This window comes from Wyeomyia smithii, chromosome 1, assembly GCF_029784165.1.
Source record: "Wyeomyia smithii strain HCP4-BCI-WySm-NY-G18 chromosome 1, ASM2978416v1, whole genome shotgun sequence".
Lineage (NCBI taxonomy): Eukaryota > Metazoa > Arthropoda > Insecta > Diptera > Culicidae > Wyeomyia > Wyeomyia smithii.
The window spans coordinates 126004333-126023732 of NC_073694.1; the positions used below are offsets into that span (position 1 = coordinate 126004333).

At 34.1% G+C, this 19400-nt stretch overlaps 1 protein-coding gene and 1 long non-coding RNA gene across 2 annotated transcripts in view; one reads left to right on the forward strand and one right to left on the reverse strand.

The window, feature by feature from the left end:
• Positions 1–19400, forward strand: part of LOC129723146 (uncharacterized) — a 425361-nt gene that overhangs the window by 335119 nt on the left and 70842 nt on the right. The window lies entirely within an intron of this gene.
• LOC129723308 (uncharacterized) lies at positions 7332–8200 on the reverse strand. The gene is made up of 3 exons (XR_008727745.1): positions 7791–8200; positions 7597–7725; positions 7332–7535 (listed from the first exon to the last, which is right to left on the reverse strand). It is a non-coding gene; the product is annotated as an uncharacterized LOC129723308 (long non-coding RNA).

The following is a 19400-nucleotide window of genomic DNA, read 5'->3' on the forward strand; positions in this document are numbered from 1 at the left end:
GAGCGCGAAATAATCGAACTTTTATTACCAACTCGATTGAAAATAAAAACTGCGCTACGTTTGCTATCGATGAGAATAAAGAAAGTTCAACACACACACCAATACAATAAACCGTGCATCTGTTTGCGCGACGTTGCTATCGGTGAGAATAAGGTCTGCGCCAATGCGAGAAAGACAGAAAAAAAATATATGCCCGGCGCCAAAAGAGAAAGACGAAAAAACAGAAAAAGAGCGTCCAGCGCACACACCAATGCGGGAGATCGTGTATTTCGAGCGAATTTCGTTCAACCCCCCAGTAAGAATTGTCGGGCCGATGTCGGACCAATTCGCGTCCGATTCTCCGATAGATCGGTCCGACAACGGGTGGACATTTGGCTCAACATCGGTCCGATATCGTGCTCAAATGCAACAAAAATGTCGGACCAGGGTTCATTCGCTCCTAGGGGTTCATTCGTCTTCGTGCGTCGCGGGCGAGAGGGAAGTTTAGTTGTGTTTGTTTTGAAGCAAGTCCGGTGCGGCTGGCATGCGGACTTGGTCAAAACAAACACAACCAAACTTCTCCTGCCGCAAAGAGATCACGATGGCGGGGTGTGCGATTCAATCTTCATTGTATGCGACGCAGCAACGGCGGTGTGCAGGTTGCTTTGTTTTGATTATTTTGATAGCGCGGTTTTGGATTAGAGCGCTTCATTTATTTTAGGATGGTGCATGATTAATTATTTTTATCCACTATATAAAAATGGATTTACGTAACGCAGATTTTATTGATATTATTCCCGCCGTTACTGAGGTGCACAATAAGCACCATCATTTTAAATCAAGAAAGTAAGCGGTGACATGTGCGTTTTATTGCAATAAAATATTTGTAGAGTTCGGAACAATATATTTGTGAAACATTTAGGGTTTCTTAATAATAAAAATTGTGATATCATTCACATAACGTAAAACGTGGTGGCGGGGCTGTGCGATTCAAATCTCATTGTGTGCGATGCAACAACGGCGATGTGCAGGTTGCTTTATTTTGATTATTTTGATAGCTCAGTATTGGATTAGAGCGCTTCATTTATAGGATGGTGCATGGTTAATTATGTTAATCCACTTTATAAAATGGATTTACGTAACGCAGATTTCATTGATATTATTGCACTGAGATGCACAATAAGCACCATCATTTTAAATCGTTTTAAATCAAGATAGTAAGCGGTGACACGTACGTTTTATTGCAAGGAAATATTCGTAGAGTTCGAAGCAATATATTTGTGAAACATTAAAGGTTTGTTAATAATAAAAATTGTGATATCATTAACATAACGTAAAACGTGGTGGCTGGGCTGTACGATTCAAACCTCATTGTGTGCGATGCAACAACAGCGATGTGCAGGTTGCTTTATTTTGATTATTTTGATAGCGTGATATTGGATTAGAGCGCTTCATTTATAGGGTAGTGCATGATTAATTATTTTTAGTCACTATATAAAAATGGATTTACGTAACGCAGATTTTATGGATATTGTTGCCGCCGTTTCTGAGGTGCACAATAAGCACCATCATTTTAAATCGTTTTAAATCAAGAAAGTAAGCGGTGACATGTACGTTTTATTGCAAGAAAATATTCGTAGAGGTCGAAGCAATATATTTGTGAAAAAGTTAGGGTTTTTAATACTTAAAATTGTGATATCATTCACATAACGCAAAACGTGGTGGCGGGGCTGTACGATTCAAACCTCATTGTGTGCGATGCAACAACGGCGATGTGCAGGTTGCTTTATTTTGATTATTTTGATAGCACAGTATTGAATTAGAGGGCTTCATTCATACGATGATTCATGATTAATTATTTTTATCTATTATATTAAAATGGAATTCCGTAACGCAGACTTTATTGATATTATTCCCGCCATTCCTGAGGTGCAATGGTAATGGTAATTATTTTGATTCGTTCATTATCATTAAAGTAAGCTGTGACATGTACGTTTTATTGCAAGAAAATATTTGTAGAGTTCGAAGCAATATATTTGTAAATCATTTAGGGTTTTATAATAAAAATTGTGAAATCATTCACATAATGTGAAACTAGGTGGCGGGGCTGTGCGAATCAAACCTCGTTGTGTGCGATGCAACAACGGCGATGTGCAGGTTGCTTTGTTTTGATTATTTTGATAGCGCAGTATCGGATTAGAGTGCTTCATTTATAGGATGGTTCTTGATGGATGTGTATAGGATGGTTGCTTTGTTTTGATTATTTTGATAGCGCAGTATCGGATTAGAGTGCTTCATTTATAGGATGGTTCATGATTAATTATTTTTATCCACTATATAAAGATGGATTTACGTAACGCAGATTTTTTAAAATAATTCCCGCAGTTTTTGAGGTGCAAAATAATTACCATCATTTTAAATCGTTCTAAATCAAGAAAGTAAGCAGTTACATGTACGTTTTATTGCAAGAAAACATTCGTAGAGTTCGAAGCAATATATTTGTGAAACATTTAGGGTTTTGCTATAATGAAAACTGTGATATCATTCACATAATGTAAAACGTGGCGACGGGGCTGTGCGATTTATACATAGTGGCGTGACGCAGCAGCGGCGGTGTACACTTGTACAGGTAGCTTTGTTTTGATTATTTTGATAGCGCAGTACTGAATTAGAGCGCCTCATTTATACGATTATTCATGATTAATTTTTTTTATCTACTATATTGAAATGAAAAGACGTAACGCAGTTCTTATTGATATTATTCCCGTCGTTTCTGAGGTGCACAATAATTACAATCATTTTAAATCGTTTTTAGTCATATAAGTAAGCAGAGACATGTACGTTTTGTTGCAAGAAAAACTTTGTAGAGTTCGAAGCAATAAATTTGCAAAACATTTAAGGTTTCTCAATAATAAAAATAGATATAAGATGGTCCAAGATATAAGATGGTCCAAGATTAATTATTTTTATCTACTATATAAAAATAGAATTACGTAACGCAGATCTTATTGATACTGTTACCGCCAAGGTACACAATAAGCACCATGATTTGACCATGATGATTGTGGTCCCCGTGGCCCTGTGGTTAGCGATGTCGGTCGGCTAGCTCTCCCACATGGTTGTGATATCGGGTTCGATTCCCGATCGAGTCGAGGAACTTTTCGAGCTGGAAATTTTCTCGACTCAGCACTGGGCCACGGTGTATCATTGTACTTATCTTTTGGCAAAATGTGCCAAAAACAGTTACGATTTATTAATAATAAAAAAGTTGATATCATTTAAACATAATTAAAACCTGACTTTTTTTTCGTTCAACCTTCAACGTTCACCCTATAATTCGAAATTCAAAGCGATGTCACGTGGTCTTTTATATTGATATTCAGACTAGACATTTGAGGAGAAATAATAGGTGTTTGATTACTAAAGTTATAATTCACAAGACTTCGAAAAATATAACAAACCATGAATTTTCATGCTTGATTTACCTCTAAATCAAAATCTGAAGCGGTGATGTGTTGTTTTTTTTCTCTATAATAAAATGTTTGATATTGTTTCGGATCGACATGTGTGGGAAAGTTATGGTATTTTCTTTACTAAAAACTGAGCGTATCATGCAAAATCATGTCTTTTTATGCTCAATTTAAATCAAAGTTCATTGAGATGATATTTTTTTTTTTCTATATTAAAATGTTCGGAAAGATATTTGAGGAGAAATATGTTTCACGCATTTTTCACGTAGTTTCGCGATTAATCATTTTTAATGCTCAATCTACCTCTAAATCAAAATTCAAAGCAATATGTGATTTTTTTTTTCAACTAAATGTTTGTTGATGTTTAGGAAAGACATTTGAGAAGAAACAACAGGTATCTGATTAATGAAAATTGAGATATTATTCACTACATAAAACATTCATAATGATGATATTCAATGGAATTTGAGAATATCTGACAAATGAAGAAAATATGGAAATATATTGCAAATAACTTAATCTGATAAATAAAAAATGAGATATTATTCATAGAACTACGTAGACATGTAAAATTATGAATGTTGGTAGCCCCAAAATTGATAAACTTTAATCACATCAATACGTTTGATTCAAATCTGCATGCGAAGTGATGTTTTTGAATATCCATATTTTAAGCACCGATCAGTTTTTTTCCGCGTTTTTGCGTGGATTTTCGAATTTATGTGTTTTTTTACGCTAAATGGTGCACTAGATGCGACATTATGCGCATTATGCATAAGGTAAAAAATCTAATGTCGCAAGTCATTGTTTTTGATTTTCTGCTGGAACGGTATAATATACGACAAATAAATGTGTGCCGCCAATGTCAGACACAGGAAGCTATTTTATCAAATACGTAACTACAAACATTGTAGCCATCGTGATTGATCTTGCAGATTATTAGTCCTAAACTTAAGAATAATAAAAAACAACCCTAAATGGTCATCCTATATCAACTCCAGCTGCCATATTTAATTTTGTGATGGTAATTTCCGGTTTCTGGCGAACATCCCGAAGTGGTCAAATACAATCCAATCTTAGTATTCTCAGAAACAGGATGATGCCCAGAGGCCAGAAATCATTCCCAATAGCAATTTCGAATTCCAAGATGACCACGCTGGTGTCAGGAATATAGCCTAAACTCGTATTTGGCCAATAATTTCAATACTTTCAAAAGTGGATCCCCTGTTACAGTTCATTAGTTTCTAGTTTTTTTTTCTTACCAGCTTTGGGTCGTCACTTGGGTCTCCAGTAAAAAACTCAATCGGGCGAACTTTCAACCCACCTATACCGTTGGTCACTGAGCGAAATTCACAAAACGTATACTATGGAGCGGAAATAAGTCAAAAGGACTCACAATTGATTTAACAAAGAACAGCTTGAAAATTACGAGACCATACAATTTTTTTATTAAAATTGCCTTAAGCGGGAAGGAAGAGTTAGTAAGAATTTAATTCACTTGCGTATATCTTTTCACGTTTAAACGCCCGTCGGGCACTCCGCTTGCAGGGGGGAGGAGGGGGTAGAGGCTGGTTGGGTGGCTGCTTTACTGCCTTAGAGATGCGGTGGTTTCGCTTGCCGGATCCGGTCTTCTGGCCAGCTATGCGTTGTAGTATCGGACAAGGCGGCCTCGGTCACAAGGGTAGCACCGGCTTGTTGGTCGATGGACAATCGGCTGGTGGGTAACCCGGAGGGTGTCACTGTTGCACTATGGATGATTCAACTGGCTTTCAACGCCACGCCAAAACTAGCGTACAAAATGGCCTTCCAATTTGGCCACAAAGGGTCACACTTAAGGCGTTATTCCGCCAAAACCTCGAAACTGGATCTTCAACGCGCGACTTTACTTCTCCAGGTTATAATGAAGGTTATAATTCTGCATATTTGCTATCCGACCTTTTAATTTACAACCAGTCCGCTTTCCATCGTAGACCCTCCCTGCCGCGTAGCGCACCGCCCCGTTGTTTGTAACCGACGACTCGAAACGTCTAGAAACTTACCGTTTAGCTTGGCCAGGGTTTTATTTATCATTATTTCATTTTTTTAGAACAATTTAATAATTTGAACTAATCTACAACTGGTTTTCACTTAAATTTAAATTTCATATACATGCAAAATACAACAAAATTGTTTAAATAAATAATTAATATGAACTAACAATCAAAATAATTTATTTATAACAAATAAGCAAAATGGCACCAAACGAGGTTATTAAACAAAAATTAAACAAAACTCATACATAACAATGTAGTATGTATTTGCGTAATTTTTGCATAGACATTTTTGACACATGTAAACATTATACGTATAAACAAACAACAGGCATCGAAAAAACAAATTGTGAACCTGGAACTGCGGTTTGTTAACACTAAAAAAATTACAAAATAAATAGAAGTAAAGATCAAGCTGGCTCAGTGACCAACGGATTATTTTATTGTGACCGTCAAAGAGTTTGGTCACACTCCAGACGTCATTTTGAAGGCGACTTGCAGTTTCTGTAGAGCAGCCTTAATCACAAAATAAAATTGTATACCAGTGTTTCTGAAGTGAATGGTGCTAATGCGGCAGAGAAATCTAAAAAAAAATTAAATTTAAATTTTGAATCTATCCCGAGCATCGCCGGGAACGTTCAACTATTTATTGATTTTGATATGATTGATTATATTCAATGAATCGGTTTCGAACTACCGCGAGTGTATTAGAAGTAATTGATTGTTCGGAAAATTTAAACAGTTTACATTGTTTGCCTTTTTTTATTTTAGGATAATTGCAAAGTGTGTATCAATATCACAAAATTGCATGTTTTTGAGTTCAGGAACAAGGAGAATAAATATAATTTTCATTTTTTATTCTTTCTTCAGTTAATCAGGGTGTACAATTTTTCTTGAAACGGCACAGAAATTTTATAGTTTTATATTCAATTTTTAAATAAATTTGAAATTTCAAATTCGATCTTAACCGTTTTGTCTGCAAAGCCTACAACTATTCACTGGGCTTGCGTGTTTGGAGTGTGTAACTGCATAAATCTAGTTTATATATAAAAAAATCCGCTTTGTTTCAATCGTGTAGGTCATTCGCATATCCAGGTGCGACAGCCGAAGTGGTGAGGTGTCTCTAATTATTAATACAGCGCTATTTCGAACTTATTCACACCAAGCCGCTGTGCAATGTCCGGGACAGTGCCGTGTTGTCGCCGTGAAAATGAAAAAATATCGTTGCCGACGATATTTTCTGCGTCCCGGAGAGTGCATGGCAGCAACTTGCGATGATGTGACTATGTGGCAGTGAAATATTTTCGTTTTTTTTTGCATTCGCGCCACAGCTTGGACACTGCCCGAAAGCAGTGAGAATAGCGCTTAACTCTGTTATTGTAATTCGCATATAACTTTATATAAACAACCCATAGGTGAATAGGTATGACAAGAGTGAATAGATAAAGGGGACTGAAGCAAGAAAATCCAAACGGACCGTCAAACGCTGACGGTACACGAGCAAAGTGAATAAACTTTACTACCACGCTAGACTTGTTAGCAAGGGTATTGTAATCACTAAAAAAAAGTTAACAATAATTTGAGTTTTTATTCTTTTTGTTTATTTTGATCATTCTATCATTTAAAAGAGCGTACAATAGATTGATTTGAATTTTATTCTGTTTGTTCATTTAATTGAATCATTTCCTGGTAACAACAGGATATGTGTATGAACGCAGCGTTCCAATTGTGTAGACTTGCTTGCCCGATCGATGTTGCAATCGCTGAATTTTTCGTATCAGTCTAGGAAGTAAAATTAAGGAAAAAATAAACAATTGTTCTCATTACGGAAACTTCGAAATTTTACCAAGGTTCTCCCGCTGGAGCAATTTTACCTATCCGTTTCAATATTTCTGAGCCTTCCAGTTGATCATTGGATCATGTTGTAATAGTTGTTCCTAGAGTTTCCACGAAACTGCTTGGAGGCAACAGTTCGGCAGCAGTCCCAGCAGCAGTAGTAATAGTCCCAGCAGCAACAGTGGTCCCAACAGCAGCAGTAGTCCAGCAACAGCAGTTTCTGGATTAGGATTTACTCTGGTCAAATTAAAAAAAAAACACACACACAAAGTAAGACAAACCTTCTTCATGTTCTCGTGCTGGTATGTTTCACTCAAGTTCGGCATTGGAAGCTTCAAGCGCACCCGGTATAGACCTCAGCTTCCTGTGACTACGGCCGCGTACAGATTCCGCTCGTAATTAACATGAAGCTACTCAAAATGACAAAAAAAATACATTTTATTCATCACTTGCAATTATTTTCTTGTTTACCTACATTGCAAAGTCGGGTGTCTCCGGTAGTAAAATAGTCTGCTGGAAGACAGTGAAAGTCAATTCACAGCTTTGCAAGAATCCGTGTGATTCCTTGGAAACTGCAGCGTATCGCCAAAGTGTTTATCTCCAAACGAAGTGCATTGTGAAGAAGTGACCATTGTATCGTCGGATAACGACACAACTCAAAATTTTGAATATTTATTGTCGTAAACTATCATCTCACAAAGAATCTAGCAAAGCTGTGTCCATTTTGCTCCACTAACCAGTACAGAAGCTTATGGGACCACATTTCCCATGTTTTTCCCGAAACAAGTAGGTTGGCTGATCGTACTCACCTGTCTCATTGTTTTTCATTGGACCCTAGGAATGAATGCAAGATTTTTCTAAAACTTTTTAACTAAAATCGTGCGCCCTTTGGGTCAGTTTTATTGATGATAGGAAATTATTTTCGTTAAGAGAAAGTCACACAAAGGTATAATAGAATTTAGAGTAAAGGAAAGGTAATTGATGGGGGAGCCTGAGAATAAACCCATGGTTGATTCTTATTGATATCGACTGACAAAGCAGACTCTGTAACCTTGCGGTCACGCAGCTTCCGTCTTAAAAGGTTATGCACTTGTGCTCGCGATAAAAAAATATTTTTGTTGGTGAAGACAAACGAAATATTTTAAAAAAGTTAATGCACATTTATTCACGCATATCATGTGAAATTTTCAAAAAAAAAAAAAAAAAACACTACAGTCATTGTACCAAAACATAATTTTTCCAACGTCTCTCGCGGTGAGCATGTTACAGAAAGAACTTCTTATCAGAAACACAAAAAGAAAACATAAAACAAAAAAAACGAACAAATCCTGTAAGTTGTACCTTTGCGCTGTACATGAATGGTGGGTTTTGCATGCTTTTTTTCAGAAATGGTGATCGTTTTACTAAAAAGTTTCGTTATTTAAGGGAAAATTTTCGGTAGGAAAAAATGTAGCTTTAAATTGAAATTCCTTCATTCCCGAGCATGCTATTATTGTTATGAACAAGCCTGTCTAAAATTCAGGCTGATCGAGTTAATGGTTCTTGACGCGCTTGCTATAGTTGTCAAAGTGTATCTACTGCTCAGACGTTTATGATTTTTTGAGAAAAGATACTTTAGTCGAAAAAATGCGAATATTTTAATTGCTTTATCTAAAGGTACATATTAGGGTGGGGAAAAATGATCGATCTTCCAGAACCAAGTTTGTTTGGTTTCTCTTGGGGCTCCAAACAACCCTAAACTTACATGTAGTCGATTGGTTTTGTCTCCGCTTGGCGCATTGCATTTCAAATTTGTATGAAAATTTGTATGGGAAACCCAACTTTCTTGCATTTACCTTTCTAGAGAGCTCAATAATACTCTAATAATGCACTACATGATGTTAAAGTATAGTATTTTAGATGCCTAAAGCAGGTATTAGACGAAGCAAATATTTGCTATTTTTGGTACGATTTTTATTTGCACAAAATAAAATCTGTATTGAAAAATAGCAAATATTTGCTTCGTCTAATACCTGCTTAACAACTTTGCAAAAGACACTGAAGAGCTAGGATGTCTCTAAAAAGAGCTATAGCTGTTCAAAGTTGAATATGGCGATTTAAATGCAGAAAATCTTGTTTTCTGCCAACATTACCAATGTACCGGCGTCAGTAGGATTCCCATCAGAAGTAACCTATCGTCACGAGTTTGCACACTTAGCAAAACAAATTTAGGTCAATATTCTAGGCGTAGAAAGAATCTACAACGTGTTTCAAAGGATACTTCTGATGGAAATCTGACTGACGCCGGTACAATGGCAGTGTTAGCAGAAAACATGGTTTGCAACATAAATTTCTACATACTCAACTTTGAACAGCTCTATTATTTTTTGGGACACCCTAGCTCTTTAGTGTCTTCGGCCAAGTTGTTAGGCATCAAAAAACCTACCATTTGAAGTCATGAAACCTATCGTTTGAGCCATTTTGAGCTCTTTAGATTGGAAAATGCATAAAAGTTGGTTTTTCCATACAAATCTCCATATAAATTTGAAATGCAATGCGCCAAGCAGAGACAAAATCAATCGACTTCCGATAAATTTAGGATTGTTTGGGGCCCCAAATAGAACAAAACAAACTTGGTTCTGGCTTTCTGCTATCAAGTTTCGTTTTTTCCATATATCGATTCCCCACCCTAGTACATATCCTTCCATAAAATACAATAAGTATTTCGATTGTTTCAAATAACACAAGTGTATAAATACCGATGAATTTAGAATTGTTAAAAGCCATATGGTGAGCGCATACTTTACTTTCACTGATAAGTGGCTGTATCTGTTTTGACAATGCAAAAAGCGATAATTCACATAATTATTTTATATAATTTAATTATTATATTTGCCCAGTGGAAGTTACTTCGATGTATCCAAACATTGAGCAATTTCGGATAGGTATTATGTAACATTGGTTTACCAACAATAAAAAGTAAAAAGAGTAAAAAGTTTTGAAGCACTGTTTTCAGACACTCTGTCTTTTGAAAGATTTCAAATTAATTTTGAAACGATGTAAAACGAGCTTACCATTGCACAGTGGTTCAATAAGGCAAAAAGTGGAACTTAATTCCATAGCGCCTTTCATCTTCATCCTAGCTTAAAAGTGTCTTCGGAACAATTATTTGTATGAATGACCATAATCGCAAATTGTCAAAAAGTATGAAAAAGTTACTACACTAAAAATAAAAAAATTAACTTTTTTGTGTTAAGAGATAAAAGAATAGTTTATTCAGGAAAGTTGTAGAAAATTTAAGAATATGAAACTTTGTTGAACAAATGAAAAACCTATCTTTTTTCGGTACAAAGTTATAAAGTGTATTACATGGAACTTACTTAAAACTTAGTTTTTTGTACTTAACTTTTGTTAGTTGCATTTTACACGAAAGTGTTGTTCATAGGAATTGTTAGGGCACATATAACACACATTTTTGTCAAAGACCGTATATCTCCAGGACTTTTCCTTATAAAGTTATATCATAATTTACCTTATTTATTCGATAATTTCAACAACGTATAGGTTAAAAAGGGGCAAGTGGAATCATGATGTCAATACTTTTCCTTAAGGTTAAGCTGAAGTACTATAAACTCCTTTAGGTTCCATTTGTCCCAATTCACCTATATAAGAGTACGGCTTAACACAAAAAATACTAACTTTCTTGTGTTAAGAGAAAGAGGAATGATTTATTCGGCAAAGTTTTATAACGTGAAAAAATATCAAACTTTGCTGAACAAATGAAAAGCCTATCTTCATTAGGTACAGAGTTACAGAGTATATTCTATAAAAGTTACTTAAAAGTAAATTTTTTGCACTTAACTTTTGTTAGTTACATTTAACAAGAAAACGTAATTATAGAGAAGCATTTGGACATACAAAACACACGTTTTTGTTGAAGGCCACACATCTCCGGAACTTATTCTTACAAAGTTGTAGCACATTTCAGCATATTTTTTCGATAACTTTAACAACGTATAGAATAAAGATCAATCCACCTAGGGTTGGGACGGATGGAACTAATAACAGTTTTGAGCACTCGAGCTAAACTTCGAGAAAAAGTATTGGCATCATGATTCTGATTGCCCCTTTTCACTTTATACGTTCTTAAAGATATCGAAAAAATAAGTTAAAACATACTATAACTTTGCAAGGAAAAGTCCTGGAGATGTGTGGCCTTCAGGTGTGTTTTGTATGTCCAAATGCTTCTCTAGAATAACGTTTTCTTGTAAAATGTAACTAACAAAAGTTAAGTGCAAAAAATTAACTTTTGAGTAACTTTTACAGAAAATTCTCTGTAACTTTGTATTGAAAAAAAGATAGGATTTTCATTTGTTCATCAAAGTTTCATATTTTTGAATTTTCTACAATTTTGCTGAATAAACTATTCTTCTATATCTTATTTTTTCTATTTTAAGTATAGAAAACTTTTCATTTTTTTTGACAATTTGCGATTATGCGGGTCATTTATGCAAACAATTGTTCCGAAGACACTTTCAAGCCAGGATGAAGGTGAGAGGCGCTATGGAATTAAGTTCCACTTTTTGCCTTATTGGACCATTGTGCATTGGGGTCAGTTCCAACAAAATACTCTCAATCAGAACTTGGACATGCAAAACGTATTGAAAACAATACTGATTACGAATTTCTTCAGGTTTAAAAATTGTTTTCTGCAAGCTATTAGAATTTTTTTAAAGGAAAACATTCCATCACATGGCGAATTCCTGATTTTCACGTGGAATGGTTCGCTTTCCATGAATGTAACCGATTGAACTGAACTCTATCATTATTAATGGTAAAATCGTGTGTGATACTTCAAACAACAGTGTGGCCACCCGCTGTTTATTGAAGTATTATATACGATTTTACAATTAATAATCATAGAATTCAGTTTTCTTCACAACTCTGTTAGTTAAGGGGTTATATACCTTTTTGGTTTGCTAAAAACCGAAAAAAATTTTATTGCATTATCTTCAAATACAACATCTTGAGAACATTTTCATAAAGATCTGAGCAATAGGAAGAAAGTTAGAGCGATTTGCAGCGCGCCTCGCCACGGCCGCATAAGCGAAACTTGTAACTTTATACGCGTTTTTATCTCGGAATGATGTTTGTCAAAAAATGACTTTGCCGTAATCCTGATTGCGGGAAAGCTACTGAACCGATTTCCTTCATTTTTTTTTAAATTTTCGTTATTGAATTTGCCGGTCCTTGAACGATCGCTTTTTGAAACAAACAGTTACATTTTCTGCAAAAAAAATTAATGCGCTCAAAACGTGCATTTTTTGGGATAAACGTTCCCGTTTGCCCTGAAAAAAAAAATACTCATTAAAGCGATCGTTCAAGGACCCGGCACACTTCTAAACTAATGAAATAATATGAGTTTTTTAATTTCGGTTGACCCCATGAATCTCTATCAGGATCACCACAAGCCACTGCAAAAAAATAGTGTTTCGGGAAAATGGCCATTACTCCAGTAATAATTGGTGTATCTCAAAATAAAACGTATTTTGTTGTTGTTGATACCACTTTGATACAATGAAAATGGTGCTATGCACTTAAAAATAAATTCAAACTTCCCACATTTTTCTCGACCAAAAAGGTATATAACCCCTTAAGGCATTTTTAACATTCGCGAAATTGTGAAGGGTATGGGACTACTTCAGCAGCGGTTTTCTTCGTTTGGTTTTTATATAGCATTCTAATTCAAAACCTGCCGTAGAGAGACCTGTATCGATGTGACGCAATTCCTTTTTTTCTATTTCGTGTTCATCATTTTTACTGGGTTTTATTAACATATTTTGATGTACGTAAAAGGATAATCATACGTCGAAATGACTCCCGACTTAAAATATTACAGAAAGCGAGCAGTCAAAATGACGCAGACTATCTTTCTAGGACGCAACTTTGAATGACAATTTGCGAGTAATTTTTTTTCTAACATTCATACTTTGCAACAAAGAAACGGGCAACCGATTAAATCGACCATGTTTTAAAAATAAGTTAAAGAATAATCAGAAACTAAATAGAGTGCTCTACTAGTGATTAAAAATATTTTAACAGTCAACACGGTTTATTTGATTGAGTGTCTTTGGCAAAGTTATAGTTGTAGATAATTATGTTGTCTTTCGAAAAAAATAACTGTGAAAAAAATTACAAAATAAATTGTTGGTTCTGTTTTTCAAACCAGTAGAATTTTTTTTCTTTAATTTCTACATGATCGGACAGTCCGCAATATTAAGGGAATCTTTTTCATTTAAAAAAAAAAGCAGATTATTTATGAAATGAGCTGTTTTACATAATTAATTTTTGATTGTTAAATTTAAATATTTATATATTTAATATGTTTAAAACAAAAAAATTTTTCCAGAGAATATTTTTTTGGAAAGACAAAACTATTATCACCCGCTTTTAAAAATTTTAATATCCGTAAGTCGCTTGTCGTGCGAGGGAAACGTAGCTTCCAAAAAACGCGTAAGTTTCAAAATCCGCGAGAAAATACCGAGTAAATTCTGAAATCCACGTGAAAAAATTTTACTTGTTTGAATTTTTTAATCATGTTTAAAAATTAAAAAGCAATGTTATTTCCATCTGCGAATGAACATGAATATCAGAAAAAATTACCAAAAACCATTTAAAGCTTATCGCGTAAAAAACGACTCTTCTGAGAAATTCGGTTGAAAAACACGTAAATTTCAAAATTCGTGGTACATTTTACAAGTACAGTAAAGTTTTTTTTTACACGATTCTACGTACCGTGCAAAAAAACCGCGTTATTTGGAAAAACGACGTAAAAAAATCGTGTAAAAAACCTGTAAAAAACAGCCTACTATAGTCTGTTACCGTTACTGTTACTCATTGTAACAATTTTACGCGAGGACGAAAAATCGTGCAAAAAAAAACCGCGTTATTTGAGAAACGACGTAAAAAATAGTCGCGTTATTTGGAAAATCGTCGTAAAAAAACGTGTAGAATAAAACCGCTTATAAAACAAAACCGTGTAAAAAAAGACTTCACTGTATTTAGAAGATTTTCCATTTCTTACCAGTCCGTATCCGCCGTGTAAAAAGCGATTTTGCTGATTAAAAAAATGGAACTAATCGGATTAGCACACTGAAAGTAATTTTAAATGTTTCTTATTTTAAACTAATCTAATATTTTTGGAGAATTTAAAATGGCGAAAAACATCATAGTAAATTCGGGACCTGAATTTAGTGGAAAAGATGAACAAAACATATAATTTTTCCCATAAATTTGGCTACAGTTTGAAAAGCTAATCTGTTAAAGCTTATCAAACATATCTGTTCTTCTTATATTTATTTGGATCAGCATTAACACAGGCTTTTTGCTCAAAATAAATTGTGTTTTTATTCGGGTCTTTATTGAAATTTTTAAATTTAAATTTTTAAATTTAAATATTTTTTTTCAATATTGATTATATTGTAGGTAAAAAGACAAAATATGTAATATTAATTTCAAAAACTATGCGCTAATAAGCAAGCAAGTCTGTTGCCAATTGCCGTTTTTCTGCTATTGTGTAAAACTAATATTGAAAAGCTTGAAACACTCGATACTCGCTAGATCAGTTCAAAAGTAAAAAATAATCAAGTTTTAAACCGTCTCTCGTAACCACGTTTATGAGATGCGGCAAAGTCAATGGTACGGAAGCACGCCTCATGCTTGGAAACTTCTGTGTACAAATATGCTGTTGGGGTAAAAGTTTTCAATATTACAGAAAAAAAAATTTGATTTACACAAAAAACTGGACCAAAAAATTTCCAGTTTAGTCGATCAAGTCTATGTTTCGTGAAGCTTTAATGATTAAGGGCATCCCTTTTGAGAATCATGAATCATCATTTTATTCTACAACGAAGTTTTGCAAAATTACAACGATTTATGCAAGTTTTCATTTCCTACAAAGTGCACTGGTTTTAGTACATGCGCTCTTTAATATTTCAAAGCAAATTTTTTTTTTTTTAGTTATACAGCAAATTATAAATTTCGCAACATGTAAATACATATATTTACTTTTCCAGCTAAATATAATGTGTTTACAAAAACGCATTTGCCATTGATTTATAATCAATGTTTTGAAACAAAATTTAATAACAGTTCCCTTAACAGTGGCTAAGAAACAATGTGTCAGTCTAATTTTGGCAAAAAAGATACCTAAAGAAGTGCAGTTAAATTCCACAACAAAACTTTTTTGCATTGTTTCAATTCGATCAACCCGTTTCTAGCAAGCATAGAAGACTTTATAATTTATTTTTACTAAACGCTTGCAAAAAAACTGACAATTTTCGTCCTACACATTGAACAATTAAAAACATTTTTTATTGACTCCACAAGCGGTTTGAAAAAAAAAAACAACCAAAACGGCCGGACATTCATATTATCCTTGTGGTTCGAACTGGTTTTTTGTTTGTTTGTTTTTTTTTTTTTTTTTGCTGAAACACTGACCTGGCAAGTGCAATGGCACTTATTAAAGATGCAGAAGAGTAATCACCAACACCAAACACCAAAACAACACACTTGCTGGTTACCAACCAGCATTCGTTTTTCATCTAGCGCGGATCAATTCCGTTTTAAATTGGCTAGATTTTCCACTTCACTTAAGAATGACATCCACCGCACTTAACTTTCTTGGGCTTTACGTTTTTATTCACATGAAAATAATAAATTTCACACTGCTGCACTGCCCATTCCAGTAAACATATCACCGAAAACAACACCCACCATTAATTAGAAGCCGCATAAACACTTTCGACACTTTTTAACCCGCCGCGACAGTATTTTCTTACTTTAAACACGCGAAAACAAATTTTTAACGCGACACGAAATAATTAAACTTCAATCACAACTCGATTGAAAATAAAAATATGTTTGCGCTACGTTTGCTTTCGATGAGAATAAACAAGAGTTCAATACACACACCAATACAATAAATCGTGCATCTGTTTGCGCGACGTTGCTATCGGTGAGAATAAGGTCTGCGCCAAAGCGAGAAAGACAGAAAAAAACCGAAAGAATATGCCCGCGGCGCCAAAAGAGAAAGACGAAAAAACAGAAATAGAGCGTCCAGCGCACACACCAACACGAGAGATCGTGTATTTCGAGCGAATTTCGTTCAACCCGCATGAATTTTGAGAGAGATGGGTCCGATGGTCCGAATCGCGTTCCATGAAATTCTGACTGGGACGTAGCGCAAACATTTTTTTATTTTCAATCGAGTTGTGATTGAAGTTTAATTATTTCGTGTTGCGTTAAAAATTCGCGTGTTTAAAGTAAGAAAATACAGTCGCGGCAGGTTAAAAAGTGTCGAAAGTGTTTATGCGGCTTCTAATTAATGGTGGGTGTTGTTTTCGGTGAAATGTTTACTGGAATGGGCAGTGCAGCAGTGTGAAATTTATTATTTTCATGTGAATAAAAACGTAAAGCCCAAGAAAGTTAAGTGCGGTGGATGTCATTCTTAAGTGAAGTGGAAAATCTAGCCAATTTAAAACGGAATTGATCCGCGCTAGATGAAAAACGAATGCTGGTTGGTAACCAGCAAGTGTGTTGTTTTGGTGTTTGGTGTTGGTGATTACTCTTCTGCATCTTTAATAAGTGCCATTGCACTTGCCAGGTCAGTGTTTCAGCAAAAAAAAAAAAAAAAAAACAAACAAACAAAAAAACAGTTCGAACCACAAGGATAATATGAATGTCCGGCCGTTTTGGTTGTTTTTTTTTATAATTTGCTGTATAACTAAAAAAAAAATTAATTTGCTTTGAAATATTAAAGAGCGCATGTACTAAAACCAGTGCACTTTGTAAGAAATGAAAACTTGCATAAATCGTTGTAATTTTGCAAAACTTCGTTGTAGAATAAAATGATGATTCATGATTCTCAAAAGGGATGCCCTTAATCATTAAAGCTTCACGAAACATAGACTTGATCGACTAAACTGGAAATTTTTTGGTCCTGTTTTTTGTGTAAATCAAATTTTTTTTCTGTAATATTGAAAACTTTTACCCCAACAGCATATTTGTACACAGAAGTTTCCAAGCATGAGGCGTGCTTCCGTACCATTGACTTTGCCGCATCTCATGAACGTGGTTACGAGAGACGGTTTAAAACTTGATTATTTTTTACTTTTGAACTGATCTAGCGAGTATCGAGTGTTTCAAGCTTTTCAATATTAGTTTTACACAATAGCAGTTGAGAAAAACGGCAATTGGCAACAGACTTGCTTGTTTATTAGCGCATAGTTTTTGAAATTAATATTACACATTTTGTCTTTTTACCTACAATATAATCAATATTGAAAAAAAATATTTAAATTTAAAAATTTAAATTTAAAAATTTCATTAAAGACCCGAATAAAAACACAATTTATTTTGAGCAAAAAGCCTGTGTTAATGCTGATCCAAATAAATATAAAAAGAACAGATATGTTTGATAAGCTTTGACAGATTAGCTTTTCAAACTGTAGCCAAATTTATGGGAAAAATTATATGTTTTGTTCATCTTTTCCACTAAATTCAGGTCCCGAATTTACTATGATGTTTTTCGCCATTTTAAATTTTCCAAAAATATTAGATTAGTTTAAAATAAGAAACATTTAAAATTACTTTCAGTGTGCTAATCCGATTAGTTCCATTTTTTTAATCAGCAAAATCGCTTTTTACACGGCGGATACGGACTGGTAAGAAATGGAAAATCTTCTAAATACAGTGAAGTCTTTTTTTACACGGTTTTGTTTTAAACGTTTTTTTTTATAAGCGGTTTTATTCTACACGTTTTTTTACGACGATTTTCCAAATAACGCGACTTTTTTTTACGTCGTTTCTCAAATAACGCGGTTTTTTTTTGCACGATTTTTCGTCTTCGCGTAAAATTGTTACAATGAGTAACTGTAACGGTAACAGACTATAGTAGGCTGTTTTTTACAGGTTTTTTACACGATTTTTTTACGTCGTTTTTCCAAATAACGCGGTTTTTTTGCACGGTACGTAGAATCGTGTAAAAAAAAACTTTACTGTACTTGTAAAATGTACCACGAATTTTGAAATTTACGTGTTTTTCACCCGAATTTCTCAGAAGAGTCGTTTTTTACGCGATAAGTTTTAAATGGTTTTTGGTATTTTTTTCTGATATTCATGTTCATTCGCAGATGGAAATAACATTGCTTTTTAATTTTTAAACATGATTAAAAAATTCAAACAAGTAAAATTTTTTCACGTGGATTTCAGAATTTACTCGGTATTTTCTCGCGGATTTTGAAACTTACGCGTTTTTTGGAAGCTACGTTTCCCTCGCACGACAAGCGACTTACGGATATTAAAATTTTTAAAAGCGGTCTTCTTGAAGCAAAATTTTAACAACCGATTGGACTCAATTTTGTTTTTAGGGCTATTACATAACAGAAACGCGTTTTTATTTCAGTCGATTTTACCAAATTTTTCAAAAAAAATTAAATGTTTGTTGTTTTTTGAAAATGAAAACGGAAGTGTTTAGGAAACTCTTTTGTGCAAGCGTAGAATACTCTTCTGGAAGTTTCAAACTTTGCATAGACGTTTCTTTGGGCAGAAGACGTAATTTTGTGCTATTGATTCAATTTTTTGAAACACGACTCTTTTTTGAAAGCTATTGAAAAATGTTATATTGAAAAGGCATTGATGATTATAAATATTTTAGAGATAAAACAGTTTGTTTGATCGGTGTGACGTCTTCGGTAGAGTTGTTGATAATAGTTTTGTCTTTCCAAAAAAATATTCTCTGGAAAATTTTTTTTGTTTTAAACATATTAAATATATAAATATTTAAATTTAACAATCAAAAATTAATTATGTAAAACAGCTCATTTCATAAATAATCTGCTTTTTTTTAAATGAAAAAGATTCCCTAAATATTGCGGACTGTCCGATCATGTAGAAATTAAAGAAAAAAAATTCTACTGGTTTGAAAAACAGAACCAACAATTTATTTTGTAATTTTTTTTTCAAAGTTATTTTTTTCGAAAGACAACATAATTATCTACAACTATAACTTTGCCAAAGACACTCAATCAAATAAACCGTGTTGACT